Genomic DNA, 8,618 nt, shown 5'->3' with positions numbered 1-8,618 from the left:
TTATATTAGTTATGCAGGAGGAGGAGGAGGAGGTTAGGAGTACGCACTGATCCAGCGCTTTGCCGCACCCACCACATGACAAACCAACTCAGGATCCAGATTAGGACCCGAGTGCAGCCATGCAACAGGTGATACCGCAGCACCACACTAGTTCAGATTCAAGTTTAAATAAGCAAATCCTTGGAATCTGTGGAAGGAGTGAAAACATAAGAGATGACAATTTTTGAGTAGACAATAGAAGCAATTATGAAAAATCTGGGCAACCTAAAACATCTAAAATGCAACATAACACAAATTGCAAAGTGTCCCATGCCGATAAGAGGAATATTATTTCAAATACTAGATGGATAATTCTAACTTACTCTGCAAAGGAAGAATTTGGATAGTTGGAACTGTTGACCTCTTATGTTACCTTTCTTTATTTTCATTAGCATTACCTAATTTAGTCCTGTGCATTACATTTAAAACAAGGTGTTATTAACTTAATCTAATCAACTGTTATAAGAAACAATACAAGGGGGAACCCAAACATTCCTAGAATCAGTCGATAGCATGGGAGTAGGGTGTAGATATCATATGCCTACAAGTCAAGTCAAGTCAAGTTGGGGAGCAAGCACTGGTACAGCGCGTTGCCTCACCCACTACACGACGAAACAACTTGGGATCCCGGTTTGCAACCCCCTTGGCAGACAAGCGGTCCAGTCCCACCCTCCGGAAATGACCCTCTATCTGCCGCATGCCAGGTGTTACGTTGGCGATCCCTTGGCCTGGTCCAGCCACTCGGATCCCCAACAATGAGGATCTTATGAGCTGGATCACCTTTGGAGAGTCACGCCACATGGCCATAGTGCCGTAACTGATGCTCCCTCACAATGCAGGTCATGTGCTTCATTCTGGACTCCATGAGCAACACAAAGCCAAACCAGTGGTACGCAAGGATTTTCAGAAGAGACACACATGAAGGAGTCCAGTCTTCATCTCAGGTCACTGGAGAGCGTCCATGTCTCATAACCATATAGCAAGACAGGAAACACCAGGACTCTAAAGACTTGGACCTTCGTCCTTTAGCAGAGATATCAGGAGTACCACACACCCCTTTCCAGTGACCTCATGAACCCCTCCATGCTTTCCCAATCCATCTACTGACTTCATAGGAAGAGTCACCAGAGACATGAATGTCACTGCCCAGGTAAGTAAACCTCTCGATGAGGTCGATACTCTCTCTGCAGACAAACACACTGCTCATGGCCGTGCCTAAGAGGTCATTAAAGGCCTGGCTGTTGGTTTTTATCAGGACACTCACAAGCCCAGACACTCGGACTCCTCACTCACTCAGTCTCTCGAGCGCCCCGATCAGAGCCTCCATTGACTCCATGAAGATCACAGTATCGTCAGCAAAGTCAAGATCTGTGAATCTCTCATCACCAACAGATGCCCCACAGCCGCTGGACCCCACAATCCTGCCCAACACCCAGTCCATACAAGCATTGAACAGAGTAGGAGCAGAACACACCACTGACGAACCCCAGAATCAACTGGGAAAATCACAGAGGTCCTGCCACCACTCGTCACGGCACTCACAGTACCAGTGTACACAGGCCGGCCATGATATCCAGCAACCTCGAGGGGATCCCGTGAACCCTCAGGATGTCCCACAGGGCAGCTCGATCAACTAATTCGTGTTTGCGCTCCATGAGAACCCTCAGTGTCAATGGTTGACTTCTTAGACGCAAAACCAGACTGTTCTGGTTGCTGGTAGGTGAGCAAGTGATTACGGATCCTAGCTTTGATTCACACTCAGATACAGTGATATAAATACTCCGAGTGGTGCAGTGAGAGTAGTATGGAAAAAACACGATCTGCTATGGCAACTCCTAACAGAAGCAGCTGAACGAAGAAGAAGAAGAAGGTGCAGTGAGAGTAGCAACGCTACAACGCTAAAGCAGCTATGGTATTTGAAATAGTTTGGCCATTCTGTGGACCATTATATTGTTACAGGATAATTACAGTCAGATGCATTAAACTAATAAACAATATGCGGTTAATTTCAGTGTTTTTATAAAGCCGCGTCAGGGATGTGGATCTAAAAAAGAAAGGGAAACAGAAGCACTGCTTTGACGCTGGGTGCTGCCAGTCTACGAAACCGAGCACAGAACTTGCATATGCCAGGGTATGAGCTACCGTGGAAATGTGCGTGGCTTTACACCAAGTTATACATCGCGATCTGAACATGGAAACAGGCTTACGCAACATTTTTGTGCATACGCACCGTTTATACATGAGGCCCCTGTAGAGGAATAGCAAAATGAAGACATAGTCAGGGAAAACAAAGGGTCTAATCCGACAGATCAACATTAGCCAGGCAATCAGGAATCAAAGAGCAAGAAGATAATCAGGAGTCGAAAGCAAACCAAAAGTCAGAAACAGAACACAATCCTTGAAAATAAGCTAGTTAGCATAAATGATTCTTGAGACTGTTCTTATCCACTGAGCTGTGACAGACAGTGTGATTGCCACCATATTTATATTGTTGCTACGGTGACATGATGAGGGTCACGCGATGAATTCAAAACAGCAGTGCATAAACAAAAAAATATGGCAACAAAAAAGAACTTTCCAATTATAAACATGTCAGAAATAGAATTCACATATGTCAAAACCACAAATTAGACAAAAATACACATACAGAACTGCATAACCTCCTACCAATTGAAGAGCAATTTTTCAAACCTGTTAAAGTCAAGTGACTACATAAATTATGAGGATGGGAACATTTTTAGAATTTGGTGATGTTAAAAGTGGTCTCACTCAGGGGTCCGAGCTGGGGGCACTGCTCTTTTAAATTTACATGACTGATCTGGTCAGGAATATAAACAGGCTGCTGGTTAAGTTGATACAAAACATAATTGATAAAGAAGACAATATAGAATCAGCTAAATTTTTACTGAGGTACCTGAACCATATAAAGGCTTGGGCAGATTTGTGGTAGGCAAAATTTAATGTAAGTCAAAGTAATGTATTACATGAAGAAAGTAGAAATATTAGATTTGAAGACACAATGGCAGGTCTAGAAAGTAAAAGTATGACTTATGAGAAGGGTGGCTCAGTGGGTTAGGGTTAGGGGTTCGCTTCCCGGGTCCTCCCTGGGTGGAGTTTGCATGTTCTCCCTGTGTCTGCGTGGGTTTCCTCCCACAGTCCAAAGATATGCAGGTTAGGTGCATTGGCGATCCTAAATTGTCCGTGATGTCCTACATTGAAGGATTAAAAGCCAGAAGTCTGCATGACCATCATCATCAAGTCCTTCCAAGAGAACCCTAAATACAAAGAGGACTCATTTATGTTAGGTAGAATGCCCAGGGGGGCGGGGTGGTCTCATGGCCTTGAACCCCTGCAAATTTTATTTTTTCTCTCCAGCCGTCTGGAGTTTTTTTTTGTTTTTTCTGTCCTCCCTGGCCATCGGACCTTACTCTTATTCTATGTTCATTACTGTTGTCTTATTTTAATTCTTACTTTGTCTTTTATTCTTTTTCTTCATCATGTAAAGCACTTTGAGCTACATTATTTGTATGAAAATGTGCCATAGAAATAAATGTTGTTGTTGTCCCTAGTGTGTGCTTGGTGTGTGTGTGTGCGCCCTGCCCAGGGTTTGTTTCCTGCCTTGCGCCCTGTGTTGGCTGGGATTGGCTCCAGCTGACCCCCGTGACCCTGTAGTTAGGATATAGCGGGTTGGATAATGGATGGATGGATGGACCCCCGTGACCCTTGTGAAAGAAAGCGACTTCATTCATCATAAAGTGTTGGGGAATTGCCCTCTATATTGTCCGATGGACAAGGACAAACAAACACTCTGAACAAAAAGGTTCAAAATAACTCATTTATCTGACACAGATACAAAGCAAACGGGGCTATTTATTCTGAAAACAAAATGGCTGCAGGAAATGGAAACAAAGGAAGTGACGTCTTCATGAGGCGGGAAAGGAAATGACGTCATCTCAGCTTGATGCGGAAAAGGAAGTGGAGCCCCAGCCATTTTGAGTGCTGGAACGGGTGCGTGTGGGATTATTTGTCTTCTTTGCAGCTGAGGAAAGAAAGAGAGAGAGACAATAGTACCTTTCAATAACCCTTCATCCCGCAATGTTTTGTTTACCTTTGGGCTTGTTGGCTGCCTCCGAATCGCGCGTGTGTGACACCCTGTGTTAGGATATAGCGGGCTGGACATTGACTGACTGACTTCTGAGAAGGACCTACTGTAAGACTGATTTTGGACTCATCAATATCCACGTCCCTACATTGTACTGTAGCGATCAAGAAAACTAATAGGATGTTCAGGTAATTAGCACGATGTGCGGAGTACAAGACAAGGGAGGTTATGCTTACGTTACTGTATATAACACACTAATGAGTCCTCACCTAGTGTACTGCGTCCAGTATCAAAGGATACAATGCACTAGTGAAGCCTCACCCGGAGTACTAGGTATGGTTTTAGTCTCCATATTAAAAAAAAAGACATAGCACTAGGTAGACTACAGTGATGACTGACTAGGTTGAAGTAGGAGTTATTTTTAAGGGCTTAAAATTATAAAAAGAATAAGTACAAAGGATCTCAGCTGTTGCTTTAAAATAAATTATTCAGCAAGATGAAGAAGAAGCAGCTGTACCCAGGCGTACAATTGGAAACTTGTTAAGATAAAGTTTTTCTTCATGCAAAGAAACAGACATGTGGAATAAATGACCAAGTAGTGTGGTGGACAGTAGGACTTTAGGGACCTTCAGATCTCAACTGAATGTTATTTCAGACTTAATGTTATCTATGTGAATAACAAGAACAGACTTGCTTGGCTCAATGGACTGTTACTGACACATTTGTTCAAATATTCTTTGGTCAATACTGCAAAACATACAAAAGATATAGTAGAACTAGGGGGCTTAACCCCTGCTCGCTTCGCTCACCAACCCCCACGGCCTGCCACTTTGCGTCCCTGCCACTTGCGTTGTGTTGAATGCACGCTAAGGAGATGCGGACGGATCAGCTGCTGGCTTGCTGCTGCGTGTTCTGCTTGTTGCGCTGCGCGTCGATCATTTAAAAGCCTGTACAGCAGCCGTCCTTTTGTCTTACTGCTTTGTCTTTCAGGACGTCAAAGTGTCTCTTGAGGGTAGTCAAAATGTTTTCAGTGAAGATCACGTCTCGACCCAAGTTTTTTTATTTTATATATATATGTATATGTATATATATACATAGTCATATGAAAAAGTTTAGGAAACCCTTTCACCCTGCATAATAATTGACTCTCCTTTCAACATAAAAGATAACAGTGGTATGTCTTTCATTTCCTAGGAACATCTGAGCACTGCAGTGTTTTCTGAACAAAGATTTTTAGTGACGCAGTATTTAGTTGTATGAAATTAAATCAAATGTGAAAAACTGGCTGTGCACAAATGTGGGTCCCCTTGTCATTGTGCTGATTTGAATGCCTGTCACTGCTCAGTGCTGATTACTTGGTTGGATGAGCTCATTAAGCCTTGAACTTCATAGACAGGAGTGTCCAATCATGAGTGCTAAAAGGTATTTAAGGTGGTCAATTACAAGTTGTGCTTCCTTCCCTTTGACTCTCCTCTGAAGAGTGACAGACAGCATGGGATCCTCAAAGCAACTCTCAAAAGATCTGAAAACAAAGATTGTTGAGTCTCCTGGTTTAGGGGAAGGCTACAAAAAGCCATCTCAGAGGTTTAAACTGTCAGTTTCAAGTGTAAGGAATGGAATCAGGAAATGGAAGGCCACAGGCACAGTTGCTGTTAAACCAACTCAGGTCTGGCAGGCCAAGAAAAATACAGGAGTGGCATATGACAGGATTGTGAGAATGGCTACAGACAACCCACAGATCACCTCCAAAGACCTGCAAGAACATCTCGCTGCAGATGGTGTATCTGTACATCGCTTCTACAATTCAGCAATTTGCACAAAGAACATCTGTATGGCAGGGTGATGAGAAAGAAGCCCTTTCTGCACTCACGCCACAAACAGAGTCGCTTGTTGTATCAAATGCTCATTTAGACAAGCCAGATTCATTTGGGAACAAAGTGCTTTGGACTGATGAGACACAAATGGAGTTATTTGGTCAGAACAAAAAGCACTTTGCATGGCGGAAGAAGAACATCACATTCCAAGAAAAACACCTGCTACCTACTGTCAAATTTGTTGGAGGTCCCATCATGCTGTGGGGCTGTGTGGCTAGTTCAGGGACTGGGGCCCTTGTTAAAGTCGAGGGTCGGATGAATTCAACCCAATATCAACAAATTCTTCAGGATAATGTTCAGGCATCAGTCACAAAGTTGAAGTTACGCAGGGGTTGGATATTCCAACAAGACAATGACCCAAAACACAGTTGGAAATCTACAAAGGCATTCATGCAGAGGGAGAAGTACAATGTTCTGGAATGGCCGTCACAGTCCCCTGACTTGAATACCATCAGAAATCTTTGGGATGATTTGAAGCAGGCTGTCCAGGCTCGGCAGCCATCAGATTGAACTGAACTGGAGAGATTTGGTATGAAGAATGGTCAGAAATACCTCCATCCAGAATCCAGACACTCATCAGAGTCTTTAGGAGGACAGCATCTAGAGGCTCAAAGGAGCAAAAGGAGGCTCAACTAAGTATTGATGTCATATCTCTGTTGGGTTCCCACATTTCTGCACCTGTCTAATTCTGTTATGATGCATATTGCATATTTCCTGTTAGTCCAATAAACTTAATGTCACTGCTGAAATCCTACTGTGTCCACATAGCATGTCAGATATTAAAAGGAAGTTCAGCCAATGAGAAACAAAAAGCCAAAGAATTAAGTGGAGTTCCCAAACTTTTTCATATGACTGTATATACATATACACACACACTGGAGGGCAAGCCCCCTTTGGCTCTCAACCCCCAGTTGCAGTGCTGCTCGGGTTGTGAAGAGGGACGCTGAATGCACCCCAAGAAACCCCCTCTCTAAACAGTGATACAATGGTGATACAATTTTTACCTCCTCTTTGCTCGATCAGCTGCTGGCTTGCTGCTGGTGCTGCCATGCCACATGATGTGCATCTCTTGCAGCTCTTCAAACATTTAAAAGCCTGTACAGCAGCTGTCCTACTCTTTGTCTTTTATTTCCGGCCCCGAGCGTTGTTAAATCTGTTGGCACAAAGTCTTTCCTTGTGGGACGTGAATTCTTGATATTTTTTAGCTTATAATTTAAAAACAGAACAAGAATCTGAAAATCTAACAACATCATATTAAAGTTCGATAAATTCTAAAAAGAATGATACCAAAGATATATATGTCAGTTTTTAAATAAGCCCGATTTAAAGCGTGACAAAAAAAAGTGACATAAAAATGTAACATAAAATTGTTGCACTTTTAGGTTTAGAATTTTATATATAGAGAGCAGATTATTGCCAGTAATTGTTATAAAACAGAAACAGTGGACGTCTTTTCAGCAAGAAATAACACTTTACCTGTCATAACACAAAAAGGAGACGTTTCTGCTAATATACGAAAGTGGGAATAGCCATTGACCAAGTAGTAGCAGATTCATGCCTGAACATTTTACGGTTCTGAATTTGGGCGATGCTTATTGTCACAAGAACGACAAAGAGTCATTGAAAAGGTTTGAGACGGCCACCCATATAATATTTCCTGACTGCAAAATTCATTAAACAGAACAGACATCTTCACACGATTGAGTCCAAAACAGAACTGATTTGCTGCCTTACAATGACGGCCTTTAAATGCAAGGATAGGAAGTGACGTCGTCGGCAGCACCGGAGCCGGACGGGATTTTCCAAGAATGGTCTGCAAGGAATTGAGAGAGAGAATTAGTGCACCCTGCCGCCCCCGGGTCGAGCTTGGAGTTATTATTATTCAGGCCCTTTATTTGTCTCCTAATCACACGTTTGTGACACTATTTAAATGTTCATGGCGTTAATGAATTGAAAAGGTTTCCTTGAAAGGTCCAGTTTGATTGTAAAACAACAACATTTACTGTATTTCTAAAACATATTTAGCTCCTGAATTGGAGTAAGCAGGTCTGGGAATGTCACGTTACCATGAAAACATAACAACTAAGACCACAAAGCTTCAACAATGTAAGACAGTAAACATCCAATTTAGATTATTTTTACTACTACCACATCTGCTGATATTTGTACTGTTTCATTTAGCATAACTCCCACAGAAGAAAAGAGAAAAGGCATCTAAGAATAAACATTATGCCTGTGCCTGGATAACTTTAAAACGCTGCAGTAAACAAGTTCAGCAGACCCGCGTGTCTGACATTTATAATCCATAGTAGATCTCAACCGTGGTCTCTTTGTTGCAAGGCAACAGCGCTACCACAATCTTTTTCCCCACATGTGAAATTATATATACGATCCCTACTCTACCCCATACAAAAAATAATGTAAAGCAGGTATTTCAGAATTCACTTTGACTTATAGGGCGGCACGGTGGTGCAGTGGGTAGCACTGCTGCAGTTAGGAGACCTGGGTTCGCTTCCTGGGTCCTCCCTGTGTGGAGTTTGCATGTTCTCCCCGTGTCTGCATGGGTTTCCTCCCACAGTCCAAAGACATGCAGGTTAGGTGCA

This window comes from Polypterus senegalus, chromosome 3, assembly GCF_016835505.1.
Source record: "Polypterus senegalus isolate Bchr_013 chromosome 3, ASM1683550v1, whole genome shotgun sequence".
NCBI classification, from domain to species: Eukaryota; Metazoa; Chordata; class Cladistia; order Polypteriformes; family Polypteridae; genus Polypterus; species Polypterus senegalus.
This window is presented reverse-complemented; position numbering follows the sequence as displayed.